Source organism: Nerophis lumbriciformis, linkage group LG05 (assembly GCF_033978685.3).
Source record: "Nerophis lumbriciformis linkage group LG05, RoL_Nlum_v2.1, whole genome shotgun sequence".
Lineage (NCBI taxonomy): Eukaryota > Metazoa > Chordata > Actinopteri > Syngnathiformes > Syngnathidae > Nerophis > Nerophis lumbriciformis.
Window position 1 is genome coordinate 3,364,396 of NC_084552.2, and position 23,105 is coordinate 3,387,500.

General features: G+C 37.6%; 1 protein-coding gene across 1 annotated transcript in view; it reads right to left on the reverse strand.

Annotated features, from left to right (window-relative positions):
* Positions 1-23,105, reverse strand: part of foxp2 (forkhead box P2) — a 476,912-nt gene that overhangs the window by 399,091 nt on the left and 54,716 nt on the right. The window contains exon 3 of the mRNA XM_061961406.1: positions 18,957-19,016. The gene's annotated coding sequence lies outside the window, so the exon portion shown is untranslated. The remainder of the gene's footprint in view (positions 1-18,956; positions 19,017-23,105) is intronic.

Here is a 23,105-nt window from a genome sequence, read left to right on the forward strand (position 1 = left end):
ACAAATTGACAAAACTATTTGAAATAGCTGCAACATAACATACATAAGTAACAAACCGCATAATAACAACATAGCTGTAAAGCTGGCTTCACCCAAGGAAGGCACACATGACATACACAAAGCCTAATCAGGCATTTTTTTTCTCTCAAGGAATTGTGAAATAAAATCATGTATTCAGGAGATCAACACTGTAGTGAAGCCCAGAAGACTCTACACATTTCCCCAGTTTCAGTTTAGAGAAAATGAAAGATTGGCCTGGCCCACTAGCATCCCTCTTTATGTTTGTGAACTTTATAGTCTATACATTTAGAGTGATGTGATAATCAAACACTCTAGAAGTCTAGAATGAAATAGTATATAAGAGAATTGACAGTGTACCTTCAATGATGAGCAGAGGCAGAGTTTGGAGTGTTTTCTTTAGCTCGCTTTCCATGTTTATGTACTCACTGTCCAGGTACTTGGAACATGTTTTCTGTGCCATTTGTTGTTTGACGCCGGTATCATGCTATTTAGCTGCCAGAAAACGGGTGACTCCACCGTAGAAATAGCCTGCATGTCTTCTAGCACATACGCTGCAATGGCTCTATCAATGTTGTCCTGGCTAGCAGTGCCTCCGTTAAAATCCTTAGGTGGAGGTGAAGTGGCATCGGAGTCTGTGTCTCTCTTTACTAGCTTCGTCAAAGCATGTTGCTTATGTGGCGTGGCGAAGTTGGGAGAGTGGCCGTGCCAGCAATCTGAGGGTTACTGGTTCAATCCCCACCTTCTACCATCCTAGTCACGTCCGTTGTGTCCTTGAGCAAGACACTTCAACCTTGCTCCTGATGGGTCCTGGTTAGCGCCTTGCATGGCAGCTCCCGCCATCAGTGTGTGAATGTGTGTGTGAATGGGTGAATGTGGAAATAGTGTCAAAGCGCTTTGAGTTCCTGAAAAAGGTAGAAAAGCTATACAAGTGTAACCCATTTACATTTATGTAAATTATCGGACATCTCTAATATATATATATATATATATATATATATATATATATATATATATATATATATATATATATATATATATATATATATATATATGTATGTGTGGGGAAAAAAATCACAAGACTACTTCATCTCTACAGACCTGTTTCATGAGGGGTTCCCTCAATCAAAAAATCTCCTGATGATTGAGGGAACCCCTCATGAAACAGGCCTGTAGAGATGAAGTAGTCTTGTGATTTTTTTTTCCCACACATACATATATTGCGCTCTACTACGGTATCGAGCACTATTTTTTGGATAACCTTATTAAGACATATATATATATATATATATATATATATATATATATATATTAGAGATGCGCGGATAGGCAATTATTTCATCCGCAACCGCATCAGAAAGTCGTCAACCATCCGCAATCCACCCGATCTAACATTTGATCAGAACTGCATCCGCCCGCCATCCGCCCGCACCCGCCCGTTGTTATATATCTAATATAGACGATGCAAGGCATTAGTGAGGTTATAAAGCTTTTGCCTGTTAAAGAAAGGAGACTGATCCAACGCAGCACAGACATTCGCGTGCCACGCTGTCACGACCCAGACGCACACCAGTGCGCAATCATATGGGAGCCGCGCTGAGCGCACCTCCAAGCGCGTCTCGCTGCCGGCGACGGCCGGGTATATGGGCCCGACGCTCCAGCGCCATCCATTTTCAGGGCTAGTTGATTCGGCAGGTGGGTTGTTACACACTCCTTAGCGGGTTCCGACTTCCATGGCCACCGTCCTGCTGTCTATATCAACCAGGGTGAGCCCCACCCCTTTCGTGAGCGCACTGCGCGCGGAGTGACCCCTGTTACGAGCCCCCGGCAACAGGGGTGGCGGGCAGGTAAGCTGCGCGGGCGGAGCGCGCGGAGTGACCCCTGTTACGAGCCCCCGGCCACGGGGGTGGCGGGCAGGTAAGCTGCTTACCTGCTGCGCGTGACGCCGGCCGCGGCGAAGGCGGACGAGGCGGGGTGTCGGTGCGGTGGGCGCGGTGGTGACCCTGGACGTTCGTCGGGCCCTTCTCAGCAATGCTAGCTGTTTCAGCAGATTTGAATTGCTGTTTTGGGCAGTATTCCCGGGTGCGGTCACTGTTGCTACTCACTGCTCCCCTCACCTCCCAGGGGGTGATCAAGGGTGATGGGTCAAATGCAGAGAATAATTTCACCACACCTAGTGTGTGTGTGACAATCATTGTCACTTTAACTTTAAGTAGATGGGATCTTTGATCCAAGACACAACTTACATTTAACTAAAATGTTCTTTTCTTTGTGCTCGACAAAAGAAAAGTAGTGACAATGTATCCATGTTAAGAAACTCGACTTCTGGCTTCGCGATGATGTCTTTTTAGTTGTTATGAGAGTAGCGTGTGTGTGTGTGTGTGTGTGTGTGGCCCTTTAAGAAATGACAGCATGTGAGGTGAGTGACGTCAGTGAGTGAGTGGGCGAGAGAGGTGAGGGAGCGCAACAGAGTGAATGCGTGCAGGTGCTCTAGCTTGGTGGATGGCTACGTGCAAGACACCAATAAAGTCACAAAATTGCAACAAACCGCCGGCCTCGTCATTCACCCTCGAGTCCGGAGCTGTAAAGACCCACTGCCGGGTAAAGTGAAGGGTGTTAGCCCCGAAGTACATAGGCCCTGGAGGAACGTCTCCCCTGCGCTCCGCTCCTCGGTCGAGGAAAGCACGCCTTTTCTTTTCCTTGTGAGACAGAAGGACGACACTTCTTCTGTTTCTAGCCGATACTACATTACAAAATAACGTAAAATAACGCAGTAACGCATCATGTAGTAACGGTAACTGAGTTACTGGATATAAAAAAATAACGCGTTAGATTACTAGTTACCGCCGAAACTAACGGCGTTACAGTAACGCGTTACTACCCAACACTGGTAGTAACGCGCTACATTTACTCCGTTACATCTACTTGAGTAACTTTTGGGATAAATTGTACTTCTAAGAGTAGTTTTAATGCAACATACTTTTACTTTTACTTGAGTATATTTATAGAGAAGAAACGCTACTTTTACTCCGCTACTTTTATCTACATTCAGCTCGCTACTCGCTACTAATTTTTATCGATCTGTTAATGCACGCTTTGTTTGTTTTGGTCTGTCAGACAGACCTTCATAGTGCCTGCGTTTCAACAAATACAGTCACTGGTGACGTTCACTCCGTTCCACCAATCAGATGCAGTCACTGGTGACGTTGGACCAATCAAACAGAGCCAGGCGGTCACATGACCTGACTTAAACAAGTTGAAAAACGTATTGGGGTGTTACCATTTAGTGGTCAATTGTACGGAATATGTACTGTACTGTGCAATCTACTAATAAAAGTTCCAATCAATCAATCAAAAGTGTGAAGGAAAAAAGAGCCTTTTTTATTTCAACCGTACATCCCGTCAAAAGCCTAAAGACTGACTGCACAGTTCCTGTCTTCACAATAAAAGTGCCGCTCCATCGCGCCTGCGCTTTCAAAATAAGAGTCTCCGAAAGCCAGCGCAAACAAGCTAGCAAGCTACGGAGTTTGCCGCCAATGTATTTCTTGTAAAGTGTATAAAAACGAATATGGAAGCTGGACAAATAAGATGGCAAAAACCAACCACTTTCATGTGGTATTAGACAGAAAGGAGGAACTTTTTTTCTCCTCCATTTGAAAACGTGGACGTTATCATCACTACTGTCTGATTACAATCAATGCAAGTCATCAGAATCAGGTAATACACCAACTTATATTCTTGTTTTCATGAAAGAAAGGAATCTATATGTGTTAAACATGCATCTATATCCATTAAAACACCTTTAACATGTGAACAAAAACGGCACAATAAATAAATATAAATTATATACTGTATATATCAATGTATGTATATATATATGTATGTGTATATATATATATATACACATATAGGAAAAAAATCACAAGACTATTTCATCTCTACAGGCCTGTTTCATGAGGGGGGGTTCCCTCAATCATCAGGAGATTTTAATGGGAGCATTCACATACCATGGTTTATATAGGGCACAGAGTGGGTGGGTACAGGCTGGCGTAGGGGCGTGGTGATTGGCTCATGTGTTACCTAGGAGGTGTTTCCGTCTGTGGCGGCATGCTGTTACAATTTCGCTGCGCTTGTTGAGGGATGACAGGTCTGGACGGTAAATAATAAACAGTTTTTCTTTCAAGCATAGGTTGCATCTTTTATTACCACTATTGTAAGGTGTGCTGGATGCAAGAATTTGCCATGTTATTGAATATTCAACATTATTGTCTTTGAGGTCCCAAATGTGTTTGCTGAGTTCTGTGGTATTCCGCAGGTTTTGCTTCCTGAAAGAAGCCTTGTGATTGTTCCATCTGGTTTTGAACTCTCCCTCAGTTAATCCTACATATGTGTCGGATGTGTTAATGTCCTTGCGTGTTACCTTAGATTGGTAGACAACTGATGTTTGTAAGCACCCCCCGTTGAGAGGGCAATCAGGTTTCTTTCGACAGTTGCAACCTTTGTTGGTTTTGGAGTCGCTCTGTCCGGGGGCCGACGGCTCATTTGCAATTGTTTTGTTGTGGTTTGAGATGATTTGTCGTATATTGTTCATGCAGCTGTAGCTCAATTTAATGTTGTTCTTGTTGAATACTTTTCTTAGGGTGTTGTCTTTGGGAAAGTGTTTGTCAATCAGATTGCGCTCTACTACGGTATCGAGCACTATTTTTTGGATAACCTTATTAAGACATATATATATATATATATATATATGTGTGTATATATATATATATATATATGTGTGTGTGTATATATATATGTATATATATATATATATGTGTGTGTGTATATGTTACTCATCAGTTACTCAGTACTTGAGTAGTTTTTTCACAACATACTTTTTACTTTTACTCAAGTAAATATTTGGGTGACTACTCCTTACTTTTACTTGAGTAATAAATCTCTAAAGTAACAGTACTCTTATATCAGGGGTCGGCAACCCGTGGCTCTAGAGCCGCATGCGGCTCTTTAGCGCCGCCCTAGTGGCTCCCTGTAGCTTTTTCCAAAGATGTATGAAAAATGGAAAAAGATGAGGGGAAATAATTTATTTTTTGTTATAATATGGTTTCTGTCGGAGGCCAAACATGACACAAACCTCCCTAATTGTTATAAATCCCACTGTTTATATTAAACATGTTTCACTAATTCGAGTATTTGGCGAGCGCCGTTTTGTCCTACTAATATTGGCGGTCCTTGAACTCACCATAGTTTGTTTACATGCGTAACTTTCTCCGACTTTCTAGGACGTGTTTTATGCCACTTCTTTTTCCGTCTCATTTTGTCCGCCAAACTTTTAACGTTGTGCATGAAAGGTGAGTTTTGTTGATGTTATTGACTTGTGTGGAGTGCTAATCAGACGTATTTGGTCACTGCATGACTGCGAGCTAATCGATGCTAACATGCTATTTAGGCTAGCTATATGTACATATTGCATCATAATGCCTCGTTTGTAGCTATATTTGAGCTCATTTAGTTTCCTTTAAGTCCTCTTAATTCAATTTATATCTCATGACACACTATCTGTATGGCTTTGAATTTTTTTGCAGCTCCAGACAGATTTGTTTTTGTATTTTTGGTCCAATATGGCTCTTTCAACATTTTGGGTTGCCGACCCCTGACCTATATTGAGTAAAACATGCTTGAAACTAAAATATCAACTGTTGCAAAGCTGTGTCATCAACACTCACAAGTAAAGATGTCCGATAATATCGGCCTGCTGATATTATCGGCCGATAAATGCGTTAAAATGTAATATCGGAAATTATCGGTATCGGGGTTTTTTTTATTATTGGTATCGGTTTTATTTTATTTTTTTTATTATTATTTTTTTTTTTTTTTTATTAAATCAACATAAAAAACACAAGATACCTTACAATTAGTGCACCAACCCAAAAAACCTCCCTTTCTGTTATTAATATTCAGGTTCCTACATTATATATCAATATAATGCGTGCTGCTGGTCCACTAATAGTACTAACCTTTAACAGTTAATTTTACTAATTTTCATTAATTACTACTTTCTATGTAACTCTTTATATATTGTTTTACTTTCTTTTTTATTCAAGAAACTGTTTTTAATTTATTTATCTTATTTTATTTTATTAATTTTATTTTAAAAGTACCTTATCTTCACCATACCTGGTTGTCCAAATTAGGCATAATAATGTGTTAATTCCAGACATGAAACAAAAACCTCTATGTAGGTCTCACTTAGACCTAGATTTCATACAATGACATCTTTCAGCAAAAATCTACAGGAAGTTTGCAATTCCCCCTTCAAAACAAAAGTTTTGTAAAAACAGTCACTTTTGCCTCTTTGAGCTATAATTTGACCCCGTTAACATGCTTCAAAACTCACCAAACTGGACACACACATCAGGACCGGCAAAAATTGCGATCTAATAAAAAAAAAAACCAACCCCAAAACTCAAAATTGCGCTCTAGCGCCTCCGAGGAAGAAAACACAGACAAAACTGCTCCTAGGAAAAAAACACAGACAAAACTGCCTGTAACTTCCAGTTGAAATGTCATAAAGACATGAAACAAAAATCTCTATGTAGGTCTCACTTAGACCTAGATTTCATACACTGATATCGTTCAGCAAAAATCTACAGGAAGTTTGCAATTCCCCCTTCAAAACAAAAGTTTTGTAAAAACAGTCACTTTTGCCTCTTTGAGCTATAATTTGACCCCGTTAACATGCTTCAAAACTCACCAAACTGGACACACACATCAGGACTGGCAAAAATTGCGATCTAATAAAAAAAAAAAACCCAACCCCAAAACTCAAAATGGCGCTCTAGCGTCCCCGAGGAAGAAAACACAGACAAAACTGCTCCTAGGAAGAAAACACAGACAAAACTGCCTGTAACTTCCAGTTGAAATGTCATAAAGACATGAAACAAAAATCTCTATGTAGGTCTCACTTAGACCTAGATTTCATACACTGATATCTTTCAGCAAAAATCTACAGGAAGTTTGCAATTCCCCCTTCAAAACAAAAGTTTTGTAAAAACAGTCACTTTTGCCTCTTTGAGCTATAATTTGACCACGTTAACATGCTTCAAAACTCACCAAACTCGACACACACATCAGGACTGGCAAAAATTGCGATCTAATAAAAAAAAAAAAAAAAAAAAACTCAAAATGGCGCTCTAGCGTCCCCGAGGAAGAAAACACAGACACAACTGCTCCTAGGAAGAAAACTCAGACAAAACTGCCTGTAACTTCTAGTAGGAATGTCTTAGAGACATGAAACAAAAACCTCTATGTAGGTCTCACTTAGACCTACATTTCATATATTGACAACCCCCAGCAAAAATCAACAGAAAGTTGACAATTCCCCCTTCAAAACAAAAGTTTACTAAAAACAGTCACTTTTGCCTCTTTGAGCTGTAATTTGACCAACAGGCTTCAAAACTCACCAAACTGGACACACACATCAGGACCGGCAAAAATTGCGATCTAATAAAAAAAACCAACCCCAAAACTCAAAATTGCGCTCTAGCGCCTCCGAGGAAGAAAACACAGACAAAACTGCTCCTAGGAAAAAAACACAGACAAAACTGCCTGTAACTTCCAGTTGAAATGTCATAAAGACATGAAACAAAAATCTCTATGTAGGTCTCACTTAGACCTAGATTTCATACACTGATATCTTTCAGCAAAAATCTACAGGAAGTTTGCAATTCCCCCTTCAAAACAAAAGTTTTGTAAAAACAGTCACTTTTGCCTCTTTGAGCTATAATTTGACCCCGTTAACATGCTTCAAAACTCACCAAACTGGACACACACATCAGGACTGGCAAAAATTGCGATCTAATAAAAAAAAAAAACCCAACCCCAAAACTCAAAATGGCGCTCTAGCGTCCCCGAGGAAGAAAACACAGACAAAACTGCTCCTAGGAAGAAAACACAGACAAAACTGCCTGTAACTTCCAGTTGAAATGTCATAAAGACATGAAACAAAAATCTCTATGTAGGTCTCACTTAGACCTAGATTTCATACACTGATATCTTTCAGCAAAAATCTACAGGAAGTTTGCAATTCCCCCTTCAAAACAAAAGTTTTGTAAAAACAGTCACTTTTGCCTCTTTGAGCTATAATTTGACCACGTTAACATGCTTCAAAACTCACCAAACTCGACACACACATCAGGACTGGCAAAAATTGCGATCTAATAAAAAAAAAAAAAAAAAAAAACTCAAAATGGCGCTCTAGCGTCCCCGAGGAAGAAAACACAGACACAACTGCTCCTAGGAAGAAAACTCAGACAAAACTGCCTGTAACTTCTAGTAGGAATGTCTTAGAGACATGAAACAAAAACCTCTATGTAGGTCTCACTTAGACCTACATTTCATATATTGACAACCCCCAGCAAAAATCAACAGAAAGTTGACAATTCCCCCTTCAAAACAAAAGTTTACTAAAAACAGTCACTTTTGCCTCTTTGAGCTGTAATTTGACCAACAGGCTTCAAAACTCACCAAACTGGACACACACATCAGGACCGGCAAAAATTGCGATCTAATAAAAAAAAACCAACCCCAAAACTCAAAATTGCGCTCTAGCGCCTCCGAGGAAGAAAACACAGACAAAACTGCTCCTAGGAAAAAAACACAGACAAAACTGCCTGTAACTTCCAGTTGAAATGTCATAAAGACATGAAACAAAAATCTCTATGTAGGTCTCACTTAGACCTAGATTTCATACACTGATATCTTTCAGCAAAAATCTACAGGAAGTTTGCAATTCCCCCTTCAAAACAAAAGTTTTGTAAAAACAGTCACTTTTGCCTCTTTGAGCTATAATTTGACCCCGTTAACATGCTTCAAAACTCACCAAACTGGACACACACATCAGGACTGGCATAAATTGCGATCTAATAAAAAAACAACAACCCCAAAACTCAAAATGGCGCTCTAGCGTCCCCGAGGAAGAAAACACAGACACAACTGCCTGTAACTTCTAGTAGGAATGTCTTAGATACATGAAACAAAAACCTCTATGTAGGTCTTACTTAGACCTACATTTCATATACTGACAACCCCCAGCAAAAATCAACAGGAAGTTTGTAATTCCCCCTTCAAAACAAAAATTTACTAAAAACAGTCACGTTTGCCTCTTTGAGCTGTATTTTGACCAACATGCTTCAAAACTCACAAAACTGGACACACACATCAGGACTGGCAAAAATTGCGATTTAATAAAAAAAAAAAAAAAAAAAAAATTGTGCTCTAGCGTCCCCGAGGAAGAAAACACAGACAAACCTGCCTGTAACTTCTAGTAGGAATGTCTTAGAGACATAAAACAAAAACCCCTATGTAGGTCTCACTTAGACCTACATTTCATATATTGACAACCCCCAGCAAAAATCAACAGGAAGTTGGCAATTCCCCCTTCAAAACAAAAGTTTACTAAAAACAGTCACGTTTGCCTCTTTGAGCTGTAATTTGAACAACATGCTTCAAAACTCAACAAACTGGACACACACATCAGGACTGGCAAAAATTGCGATCTAATAAAAAAAAAAAAAAAACCCAAAACTCAAAATTGCGCTCTAGCGTCCCCGAGGAAGAAAACACAGACACAACTGCTCCTAGGAAGAAAACACAGACAAAACTGCCTGTAACTTCTAGTAAGAATGTCTTAGAGACATGAAACAAAAGCCCCTATGTAGGTCTCACTTAGACCTACATTTCATATATTGACAACCCCCAGCAAAAATCAACAGGAAGTTGGCAATTCCTCCTTCAAAACAAAAGTTTACTAAAAACAGTCACGTTTGCCTCTGAGCTGTAATTTGACCAACATGCTTCAAAACTCACCAAACTGGACACACACATCAGGACTGGCAAAAATTGCGATCTAATAAAAAAAACCAACCCCAAAACTCAAAATTGCGCTCTAGCGTCCCCGAGGAAGAAAACACAGACACAACTGCTCCCAGGAAGAAAATTCAGACAAAACTGCCTGTAACTTCCAGTTGAAATGTCATAAAGACATGAAACAAAAATCTCTATGTAGGTCTCACTTAGACCTACATTTCATATATTGACAACCCCCAGCAAAAATCAACAGGAAGTTTGTAATTCCCCCTTCAAAACAAAAGTTTTGTAAAAACCGGTCACCTTTTTTCAAACATTATCTCCTCTGAGCGCGTTTGTCGTGTCGGCTTCAAACTAGCACAGGAGAGAGATTGAACCCTTCTGATTAAAAGTTGACGAAAGAGTTTTAATTACTGCTCCGGTTCGGATATTATGTGCCGTCAAAGTCGGTCCCGTCCATCGCTGCTTGCAGCTTTAATTAGGGCCCGCATGGCCCATTGCATAAGGCTTATGCAATGGGACATAATTAGGGCCTGCATGGCCCATTGTATAAGGACTCCCAAAGGGAGTCCTTATGCAATGGGACATAAGGACCTATTGAATTTGTAAGGTTTTATTATTCTTTATTCTTTATTCTTCCGCCGCCACATTAAACTGTAATTTGACCCACTTAACATGCTTCAAAACTCACCATATTTGACCCATACATCAGGACCTGCGAAAATGGCCTTTTTTTAAAAAAAAAAACCGAACCACAAAACTCAAAATTGCGCTCTAGCGCCCCCTAGGAAAAAAAAAAACTAGACTGCCTGTAACTCCCACTAGGAAGGTCGGAGAGACATGAAACAAAAACCTCTATGTAGGTCTGACCCAGACCTAGATTTTATAATAGTACATTCTCGGGCTAAAATCAACAAGAAGTTGGCAATTCCCCCTTCAAGACAAAAAAGTACTAAAAACAGTCACTTTTGCCTCTTTGAGCTGTAATTTGACCCCCTTAACATGCTTCAAAACTCACCGAACTGAACACACACATCAGGACTGGCAAAAATTGCGATCTAATAAAAAAACCTAACCCCAAATCTCAAAATTGCGCTCTAGCGCAATTTTGAATAAAACGCAGAAAAAACTGCTCCTCGGAAGAAAAAAATGACAAAACTGCCTGTAACTCCCACTGGGAAGGTCGGAGAGACATGAAACAAAAACCTCTATCTAGGTCTCACTTAGACCTACATTTCATAAATTGACAACCCCCAGCAAAAATCAACAGGAAGTTTGCTATTCCCCCTTCAAAACAACATTTTTATAAAAACTGGTCACCTTTCTTCAAAATCTATCTCCTCTGAGCGCGTTTGTTGTTTCAGCTTCAAACTAACACAGGAGAGAGATTGAACCCTTCTGATTAAAAGTTATCGAAATAATCTTTCTAACTGCTCCGGTTTTGATTTTATGAGCCTTCAAAGAACCGCTGCGCTGATGCTGCTGCGCTGCTGTTTTCTCAAGATGGCTGCTTAAAAGCAGGAAGCACCAACGTGCCCACACAATGCAGACAAGGTAGGTACACTAGACAAAAGTATTGGGACACTTCGGACTAAAAGTAGACAAAAGTATTGGGACACTTATGACTACCACTTTACAAAAGTATTGGGACACTTGGGACTACAACTTGACAAAAGTATTGGGACACTTACTACTACCACTGAACAAAAGTATTGGGCAACTGGACAAAAGTATTGGGACACTTACACTGGACAGAAGTATTGGGACACTTGGGACTAAAACTTGACAAAAGTATTGGGACACTTACTACTACCACTGAACAAAAGTATTGGGCAACTGGACAAAAGTATTGGGACACTTACACTGGACAAAAGTATTGGGACACTTGGGACTAAAACTTGACAAAAGTATTGGGACACTTAGGACTACCACTGGACAAAAGTATTGGGACACTTATGACTACCACTGGACAAAAGTATTCGGACACTAAGGACTACCACTGAACAAAAGTATTGGGACACTTACACTGGACAAAAGTTTTGGGACACTTCTCAAACTTGACAAACGTATTGGGACACTTAGGACTAGCACCTGCCAAATATGCGGGCCCGACCAATGCTGCTTGCAGCTTTAATTTTACTTGTTTTGGAAAGTCTTGACTAGCCAAATGTTCTTGTTCTATTGGCAGATAATTGTGCTTAGTTCAAATAAAATACCCCTCATTTTTGTATATATTTTGTCTTGTTTTTGAACATTGACTTTTTGCAGTGGGGGGCTCCGCAACGTCATCGCTACATCAACTTTTTGCTCCAATTTGCTCACTATCAGACCTCGTTAAATCCCCATATTGAAAGTTGGGCAGCTCCCAAAACTTTCCGAAGTGCGAAGGCAAAAAAAACCGTCGAGGGAACGGTGCGTGGAGAACCGCAGCAGATCTAAAGTGAAGAAAAAGAAGCCGAGAGAGCGAACCTTTGATGAGTTTTTGTTAAGCGAGGGGGCTTAACTTTAAAATATTCTGGGTGGCGGTGAATGGGGGATTGACCAGTGGTCCTGATCTCAGCCTCACACTGGGGCACAGGGGTTAATGGTGGATAAAGATAAAAAAAAGGGGGGGTTGCCTGATCTCCAACCACCCTTTACCCCTCCAATCCCAAATCAGCTAGACAATGGCGGCTGCCAATGGGGAATCATCCCAGTCCCTTTGATTTCTCCCTCAACGGGTCTGAGTGGCCGGGGTGAGGATACGCGGCGGCTCGCCCACTGAGGGGCGCCGACACTTGGCCGGTTCTGAGAGAGGAGCGTTCTGAGGATTGGAAATGAAATGACAAGAGCTCTCTGATCTATGACAAGAAATCAATTTCAGGCTGGAAATGTGAGCAGAGGGCTCCTCCAGACTGAACCACAGCAGCCAGATTGAATAAATTGCTGTATCAGCAATAAACCAACAGGCAGTTTTTTTCCCTCCAATGATTTAAAAGAGTTCATCTTGACAAATTAGCAACCAGGGTTCAAATCTAATTGAACGTAGATTTGTTGAACTCTGCTATTAAGACGCCAAACCTTCAGGGAGTGGACCTGGCAGGACCGTCATTATGAAAGCTGTATTTACATCAAAGCATACTTGCCAACCCTTTCGGGAGACTCCCGAAATTCAGCGCCTCTCCCGAAACAAATTTTCTCCGGAAAATCTCCCGAAATTCAGGCGGACTCAGGTCCATGAGGACCTGAGTCCGCTAACCCACAATATAAACAGCGTGCCTGCCCAATCACGTTATAACTGTAGAATGATGGAGGGCGAGTTCTTGGTTTCTTATGTGGGTTTATTGTTAGGCGGTTTCATTAACGTCCTCCCGGCGCGGCAACAACACACAACAACAGCAGCAGTCACGTTTTTGTCTACCGTAAAGCCGTTCGTCTGCCGTAAACAGCAATGTTGTGACACTCTTAAACAGGACAATACTGCCATCTAGTGCTATTTGATGAAAGCCCGCGTGCCACACATCAATGCATCATCAGAGAGGGTGTTCAGCATGGTTAGAAAAATAGTGACAGAGAATAGAACAAGGATGGACAATTCAACCCTTAACTCAACAATGAGTAGATGAGTGTTATGTGTGTGTATATGTGTAAATAAATGAACACTGAAATTCAAGTATTTATTTTATATATATATATATATAAATAAAATAAATACTTGAATTTCAGTGTTAATTTTTTTATTTATTTATATATAAAATATATATATATATATAATATATATATATATATATATATATATATATATATATATATATATATATATATATATAATAAAATACATATATATATATATATATATATATATATATATATAGCTGGAATTCACCAAGTCAAGTATTTCTTATATCTATATATCTATATATATATATCTATATATATATATATATATATGAAATACTTGACTTGGTGAATTCTAGCTGTAAATATACTCCTCCCCTTTTACAATTAGTGATCTTATTCTTGATTTTAATCGTATTCAATTATCATATCCAAACTATATATGGTTTATGACCTTGTTAAATGATATTAAACCATGTGTTAGTCACATAGATTATTATTTATTTAAACATTAGTCCTATATCAGGCTGATTAGAAAAATTAGTACTATCTAAAAATATACTGCATAAGCGGGGACTCATAATTATAAGTGTCGAAAAATACATTTACATAAAATTATGTTGTGCTAAAGTAAATAAACTAAAGTGATATTGAATACGTTTCTTAACTTAACAGTTAAATAAAATGTAAGTGCAAATGAAAATACAAATTTACCACTTTAGTCATAATTTTTGCACTTAAGGACCTACTTTGCAACCTTGTTCAATTATATGAAACCTTGTGTTAATCACAAAGAGTATTGTTTATTTAAACATTAGGCTTTTATCAGGCTGATTAGAAACATAAGTACTATTTAAATCTACCGCATAAGCAGGGACTCAAAAATAACTGACAAAAAATATATTTACATAAAATTATGTTGTGCTAAAGTAAATAAACTAAAATGATATTGAATATGTTTCCTAACTTAACTGTCCATAAAATGTAGGTGCAGATGAAAATATCGATTCATCACTTTAGTCATAATTTTTGCGCTTAAGAACCAACTCTTTAGCTCCAGACTTCTTCTGTTTGTTTGATATTGTCATTACTGCCACAAGTGGTGGAAAAATGTATTGCATCTGAGTGCCAGACGCGTCCAGACGGACCACAGCTGAGAAACAGATATTTTTGGCGGCCCTCACACTTAATTATAATACTTACAACATAATACTCCAGGTATTTGCGATGTTGCGACCGCAGAAATTCATGCAAAATTCATCAATCTGTGTGAATTATGCATGGCCTTGCAACTTTCCAACACAATTTGGCAAATCAGCTTCATTTTTGGCAAACAATAATTTTTCGGGTCAAATGCACATGTCGACCATATAACCAAATTATTGTATGTATGTATGTATGTATGATGTGTATATATATATATACGGACTGGCAGTGTGTCGCGCCTCGCCAAGGAGCAGCGAGAATACCAAGAAGCGCATATGCCAAATTTTCAAAAGAGAACGGCCTACGGATCACGATTGAAGCCAACAAGCAAACCGTCAACTTCCTCGACGTCACTTTCAACCTGAGAAATAACAGCTACCAACCATTCACGAAATCCAACACAACACTCCAATACGTGCACCATGACAGCAACCACCCACCCACCACCACGAAAAGAATACCTACCGGAATTAATAAAAGACTATCGATGCTGTCATCTAGCCAAGCTGAATTTGACCAAGCAACCCCCCCGTACCAAAAAGCCCTTGATGAAAGCGGATACAATTTCACCCTCACCTATGAACCCACGCCAGGAAACCAACCAAAAAAGAACAGAAAACGAAACAACATCATCTGGTACAACCCCCCATACAGCAAAAACGTCTCAACGAACATTGGCCACAAATTCCTCAGTCTGAATGACAAACACTTCCCCAAAGGCAACACCCTAAGAAAAGTATTCAACAAGAACAACATTAAATTGAGCTACAGCTGTATGAACAATATACGACAAATCATCTCAAACCACAACAAAACAATTGCAAATGAGCCGTCGACCCCCGGACAGAGCGACCCCAAAACCAGCAAAGGCTGCAACTGCCGCAAGAAACCTGATTGCCCTCTCAACGGTGGGTGCTTACAAACATCAGTTGTTTACCAATCTAAGGTAACACGCAAGGACATTAACACATCCGACACATATGTAGGATTAACCGAGGGAGAGTTTAAAACCAGATGGAACAATCACAAGGCTTCTTTCAGGAACCAAAACCTGCGGAATACCACAGAACTCAGCAAACACATTTGGGACCTCAAAGACAATAATGTTGAATATTCAATAACATGGCAAATTCTTGCATCCAGCACACCTTACAATAGTGGTAATAAAAGATGCAACCTATGCTTGAAAGAGAAACTGTTTATTATATACCGTCCAGACCTGTCATCCCTCAACAAGCGCAGCGAAATTGTATCAGCATGCCGCCACAGACGGAAACACCTCCTAGGTAACACATGAGCCAATCACCACGCCCCTACGCCAGCCTGTACCCACCCACTCTGTGCCCTATATAAACCATGGTATGCGAATGCTCCCATTAAAATCTCCTGATGATTGAGGGAACCCCTCATGAAACAGGCCTGTAGAGATGAAGTAGTCTTGTGATTTTTTTCCCACACATACATATATATATATATATATATATATATATATATATATATATATATATATATATATATATATATATATATATATATATATATATATATATATATATATATATTATTTAACCTTTATCAAAGGTAAGGCAAATAGAAACAGTTTTTCATGGGCAATGGCAGCGAAGCAAAGAAGCAGCATTTACATGTTCGAGACGATAATCTTTCATCGTCTTAAATTGACCAACAAAAATGACTGCTACAGATCACTCTCAACAGTTCACAAATGCTCTTAACAAGCGGAAGTCAATGTGTTGGAACATAAATGAATGTTTAAAATGGACAAACACTCTTCAGGCATAAAACATACACAAAGAATGTCTGCAACTTGTCGACTACAGAGCAGACAGAGGACAATAAGGAAGGCTTTGCTGGTGTTTATTTCTGTAATTACAATTAATTACTACTATTATTATCGAAAAGTACAATAATTTGAAAATGAGCTCTGAATATGGGATTTTACAGCCATCTAGTGTCTACTTTTAGGTATGTGCAGTGTAAAACAAGTTAAAAAAAATTGTTGAAATCTACGGTCATAACAGATGTCATAAAATCACAAGTTGATTCAATATAATTGAATTGCTGCTAATTCAGGCACTTCAGGGCATGACAATCACATAAAAAGCCTGCGAAATCCTGGATGGAGCTGACTTTGGAACACCACCAACAACTAGATCAACCCCCGGAGAACTCGCGGTCTTCTGCTGTGGATGTGTTTGTCCGGTCTGACAGCGCATTTATTTCCCCAAATTCTGTAACTATGACTAATTGAACAGGCCAAAAAAAACAATGTCCACTGCAGTGAATATATTATTTTGTAATTAAAATAATAATAATAAATAAATTATATATATATATATATATATATATATATATATATATATATATATATATATATATATATATATATATACATATTTTTTTGCAAAAAAAAAAAAAATTACAAAAATAAAATATATATATATGTATATATACACAAATTATGATTTTTTTTCTAAATAAAAAATAAACAAAACAAAAAGTACAAAATGCAAAAATTCAAAAAAAAATGTTTATATATATATATATATACATACACATGTATGTATATATATATATATATAGATGTATATATATACACAAATTATGATTTTTTTCTAAATAAAAAATAAACAAACAACAAAAAGTACAAAATGTAAAAATGCAAAAAAATATGTATATATATATATATATATATATATATATATATATATATACATACACATGTATGTATGTATATATATATATAGATGTATATATATACACAAATTATGATTTTTTTCTAAATAAAAAATAAACAAACAACAAAAGTACAAAATGCAAAAAATGCAAAAAATTATATATATATATATATATATATATATATATATATATACATATATGTATACATATATATATACATATTTTATATATATATATATATATATATATATATATACATATATATATATATATATATATATATATATATATACATATATATATATATATATATATATATACATATATATATATATATATATATATATATATATATATATATACATATATATATATATATGTACACAAATTATGATTTTTTTCTAAATAAAAAATAAACAAACAACAAAAAGTACAAATGGCAAAAAATGCAAAAAAATATGTATATATATATATATATATATATATATATATATACATATTTTATATATATATATATATATATATATATATATATATATATATATATATATATATATATATATATATATATATATATATATATATATATATACACATATTTTTTGCATTTTTTGCATTTTGTACTTTTTGTTGTTTGTTTATTTTTTATTTAGAAAAAAAATCATAATTTGTGTACATTGAAAAGAACAATGATTAAAATAATAATAATAAATACATTTTATATATATTTATTTTTTGGGGGAGATTTTGTACTTTTTGTTGTTTGTTTATTTTTTATTTAGAAAAAATATATAATTTGTGTATATATATATATATATATATATATACACATACAGTACAGGCCAAAAGTTTGGACACACCTTCTCATTTCAATGCGTTTTCTTTATTTCCATGACTATTTAATAATTAAAAACTAATTTAATATAATATAGTATACAAATACAATATAATATAATAATATATCAGTATATATTAGATACTGTATATATAATAAGTAAATATTACATATATGTTACATTTTATATTGCTACTTTGGTGCATTTTTAGTCTACTTTATACCTTCTTTTTTTCGCCCTCTTTTTGCGCCCTTGTGTGCATTATCCTTTCCATCCTTTGTAACTGATCTACTGTGTGGAACAATTTCCCTTGTGGCTCAATAAAGTTTGTCTAATGTCTAATTTACATTGTAGATTGACAGATATGACACCTGTGAAGTGAAAACAATTTCAGGTGACTACCTCTTGAAGCCCATCGAGAGAATGCCAAGAGTGTGCAAAGCAGTAATCAGAGCTAAGGGCGGCTAATTTGAAGAAACATGTTTTTAGTTATTTCACCTTTTTTTGTTAAGTACATGTATATGTATACATATATTATATATATATATATTTTTTTTTTTAATCCGATTTGAAAACAGATGCTATGGTTACTATAGGGGAGTGAAATCATACCTTTCTCTGCTTTTGTAACATAATGTTATTATTTTCTTGTGTCCGTGTGTAAGTTCATCAAATGTTAAGCGCCTTTCAGGCAACCACCGAGCACGCAAAAAGAGTAAAAAAAAATCTTGGACTTACCACTTTGGACTTGTGTCTTCTCAGCTTGTTTCTATCGTCGCGCTGTGAGCATATTTCAGCCTAAAAACACCACACAAAAAAAAAAAAAAATTAAACCATGAGCAGGAAGGCGGGGAGTCTGACGTCATCTGAGGCGCGGCTACAAATCTCAATCAACAAAATAAATACAAAGACACCAAAGCGTGCTCACATTTGGTCGGCATATCGTAACTTGCGAGCGGCGGAGTAGATTGAAAAGCTTTGGGGTGTGAAACGGGCCAAAAGTGAGAGGTTGCCCACTGGAGGGGCAATTTTATCAGATGAAGATTTGTAGTAATAATAATAACAGGCGCCCCTTGACCTCGGCTAGCCACTAAAATCCCTTCTAAAAAAGGTACATTTTAAATGTAACAGTAATGGTGTTACATTAGGTGTTTACCCACTGATAGGGAACTTGAGCTGGGTTTAGACCAGACCCGGGAAACTTAAGGCCCGTTAAGCTTTTCAATCTGGCCCGTTCGCACATTCCTTAATATTTTTTTTTTTAGATCTTGAAGATGGAAACTGTAGCTGCCATTACGATGTGCAGTGATGTTTTTAAGTTACCGTATTTTCCGCACCATAAGGCGCCCTGGGTTATAAGCCGCGCCTTCAATGAACGGCATATTTCAAAACTTTGTCCACCTATAAGACGCCCCTAAGCCGCATCTAACTGCGCTAAAGGAATGTCAAAAAAACAGTCAGATAGGTCAGTCAAACTTTAATAATATATTAAAAACCAGCGTGATGTGGGCGCGCATGGAGTCGTATATCAACATGGACGGAGCTGCGTGAAAAAAGCCACCCGGCCTCTTCGCGTAAACTTACCTTAACCACTCGCTCATCTTTTCTTCATCCATCCATCCCTTCGAGTTAGCTTTTATGATGACGCCGGCTGGAAAGGTCTCTTTTGGCAAGGTCTTCCTTTTGAATATCACCATGGGTGGAAGTTTCTGGCCATTAGCATGGCAAGCTAGAACCACAGTGAAGGATGACTTCTCATTCCCTGTGGTGCGAATATTCACCGTACGTGCTCCCGTTGTATCCACAGTGCGGTTCACAGGAATATCAAAAGTCAGTGGAACCTCGTCCATGTTGATAATGTTCTCTGGCCGGATCTTTTTTTCAGCTATCTGGTTTTTACAATATGCACGGAAAGTAGCCAGCTTTTCTTGAAAGTCTTTAGGCAGTTGCTGTGAAATAGTAGTAGTCCGTGTGCGGATGGAGAGATTGCGTCTTTTCATGAACCGGATCCCTGTCGCTTAGTAGGAGCCATTTTGTGGTCTTTACAGATGTAAACACACAAAGGAAATGAAACGTAATATCCGCGCGCTTCTTCTTCTTCTACGCGGGCGGGTGGTTGCTTACAGAATCAGAATCAGAATCAGAATCAGCTTTATTGTCATTGCGCAAGGTAACGAGATTGAGGCCATTCCATACAGTGCGATGTGTGCATGCTAGAAAAACAATGTGCAAATATAAAAAATGTAGAAGTGCAATGAATATGGTGTGAAATGAATATATACATGAAAAAACAAAACAAAAACAGGGTGGTTGGTGGAATGGGTTATTGCACCGAAGAGAAGGCAGTTATGAGGGACAATGGGGCAGTCCGTTCAGGATGGTTATGGCCCTGGGGAAGAAGCTGTTCTTTAGCCTGTTTGTTTTGGTTTTAATGCACCTGTAGCACTTCCCAGAGGGCAGCAGGTGAACAGTAGAAGAAGAAGCGCTTCCTGTTCTATGGGGGCGGGTGCTTACCTTGGCGGTTGCTTGCGTAGAGGAAGAAGCACTTCCTCTTCTACGGGGAAAAAAGATGGCGGCTGTTTACCGTAGTTGCGAGACCGAAACTTTATGAAAATTAATCTTAATATTAATCCATATATAAAGCGCACCGGGTTATAAGGCGCACTGTCAGCTTTTGAGAAAATTTGTGGTTTTTAGGTGCGCCTTATAGTGCGGAAAATACGGTACTGGAAGTCTTGAACTATACAAAGTATTTCAATGGTTGGAATCTGCACTTTTGCATGATATAATAGTTACTTGTCATGTCTGTGTAATCATGTTTTGTTTTAAGTCATGTTTTGTTTGATTTCTGTCTTTTCACTCCCTTGTCTTGTCACCAGGCCCGGCCCTAACCAATCTGGCGCCCTAGGCAAAATTTTAGGTGGCGCCCCCCCACATCGGCATTGAAGTGTATATACTCAGAAGAAACCGAATAGCTTTGTCTTTGACCTTTTTTTTTTACTTACAACTATACCTAATATATAAAGGGGTGGAAAAGTGACTATTACCTGCAGGGCAAACATTAGCTAACCAGAAGGCAATAACAATGTAAACAAAAAACACCTGCTTAAAAGATCTAATACAAATGTCCCTGAGGAATGTAAGGTGGGAGTACTGTATTTACCTAACGTTACATTATTATTTTCCATAACAATTTAGTCCCCTCCACAATATTAACCCGACGTTAAAACAGAACTAGCTATTTATTGATTAGCAATTGCCGAATCATGTAACATTAGCTTAATGCTAAAAAGCCAGGTTACTATCACGTTCTGTAACAGACAAATAATTTCATGTAGGCTAACGTTACCTACCTGCTACCTCTGTATTTTCTTGTTTCTCCTTCTCTTCTTTTCTCTTTTTTCTTCCCTGGGCACCTGACAGTTTTGGCCGTTTTGACATGTTGTGTTGATTTTTTGATGTGGTGACGTCCAAAAAGAGTCATGATACGGGAAGGGAGGGGGCGCACCGTGCGGGGGTGGGGGGGTTGGGGGGGGGGGGGGGGCGTAATGTTGTAACAAATAATATTTCTATTAAATAGGCTTTACTTTGCATTTTAATTAACGTGGGATTATTTTTTTGTATTTAGAAATAATAGTATCAACTTTTATTTATTTATTTTTTTTCTCCAACATTTGTGGCACTGGCGTGGCGCCCCCTGATGGACGGCGCCCTTAGCATTTGCCTATACGGCCTATGCCACGGGCCGGCCCTGCTTGTCACCATAGTTACCCATTAGTTTCACCTGTCAAGTCACGCACCTGTTTTGAGTCACGCACCTGTTGTTAATCATGTCCATAGTATTTAAGTTCATTCATTTTCTGTTGTTCGTCCTGACGACCTCACCACATTTATGCTCTGTCCATTTTTTCATGTCCATGTTCACGCTGCTCCTTTTTTGTCCATGCCAAGTAAGTTTTCTTTATTCAAGCCATAGTTTGCAAGTTTTGTTTAATTGTTCATAGTTTATTCTAGTGATGGGTTGATGAGGCGTCATGAAGCGTTTTGACACATTGCAAAACTGTATTGATACTGTGTCGATACTGTGTCACTAAATACTGACATCTGCTGGACATTAAAAATCCCTACAGGCAACCTATGGACCGACTCAACTGACACTGATTTGATGCCCTAGTACAGGGGTCACCAACCTTTTTGAAACCAAAAACTACTTCTTGGGTACTGATTAATGCGAAGGGCTACCAGTTTGATACACACTTAAATAAATAAATATATTGTCATTTGTAAGTTACACGTAAGTGTGATTTAAACAATAATACTTAAATAAATAAATTTATATATATATAAAAAAATGGGTATTTCTGTCTGTCATTCCGTCGTACTTTTTTTTTTCCTTTTACGGAAGGTTTTTTGTAGAGAATAAATGATGAAAAAAACACTTAATTGAACGGTTTAAAAGAGGAGAAAACACAAAAAAAATTAAAATAAAATTTTGAAACATAGTTTATCTTCAATTTCGACTCTTTAAAATTCAAAATTCAACCGACAAAAAGAAGAGAAAAACTAGCTAATTTGAATCTTTTTGAAAAAATTAAAAAATAATTTATGGAACATCATTAGTAATTTTCCCTGATTTAAGATACATTTTAGAATTTTGATGACATGTTTTAAATTGGTTAAAATCCAATCTGCACTTTGTTAGAATATTTAACAAATTGGACCAAGCTATATTTCTAACAAAGACAAATCAGTATTTCTTCTAGATTTTCCAGAACAAAAATTTTAAAAGAAATTCAAAATACTTTGAAATAAGATTTAAATTTGATTCTACAGATTTTCTAGATTTGCCAAAATATTTTTTTTTTGAATTTTAATCATAGTAAGTTT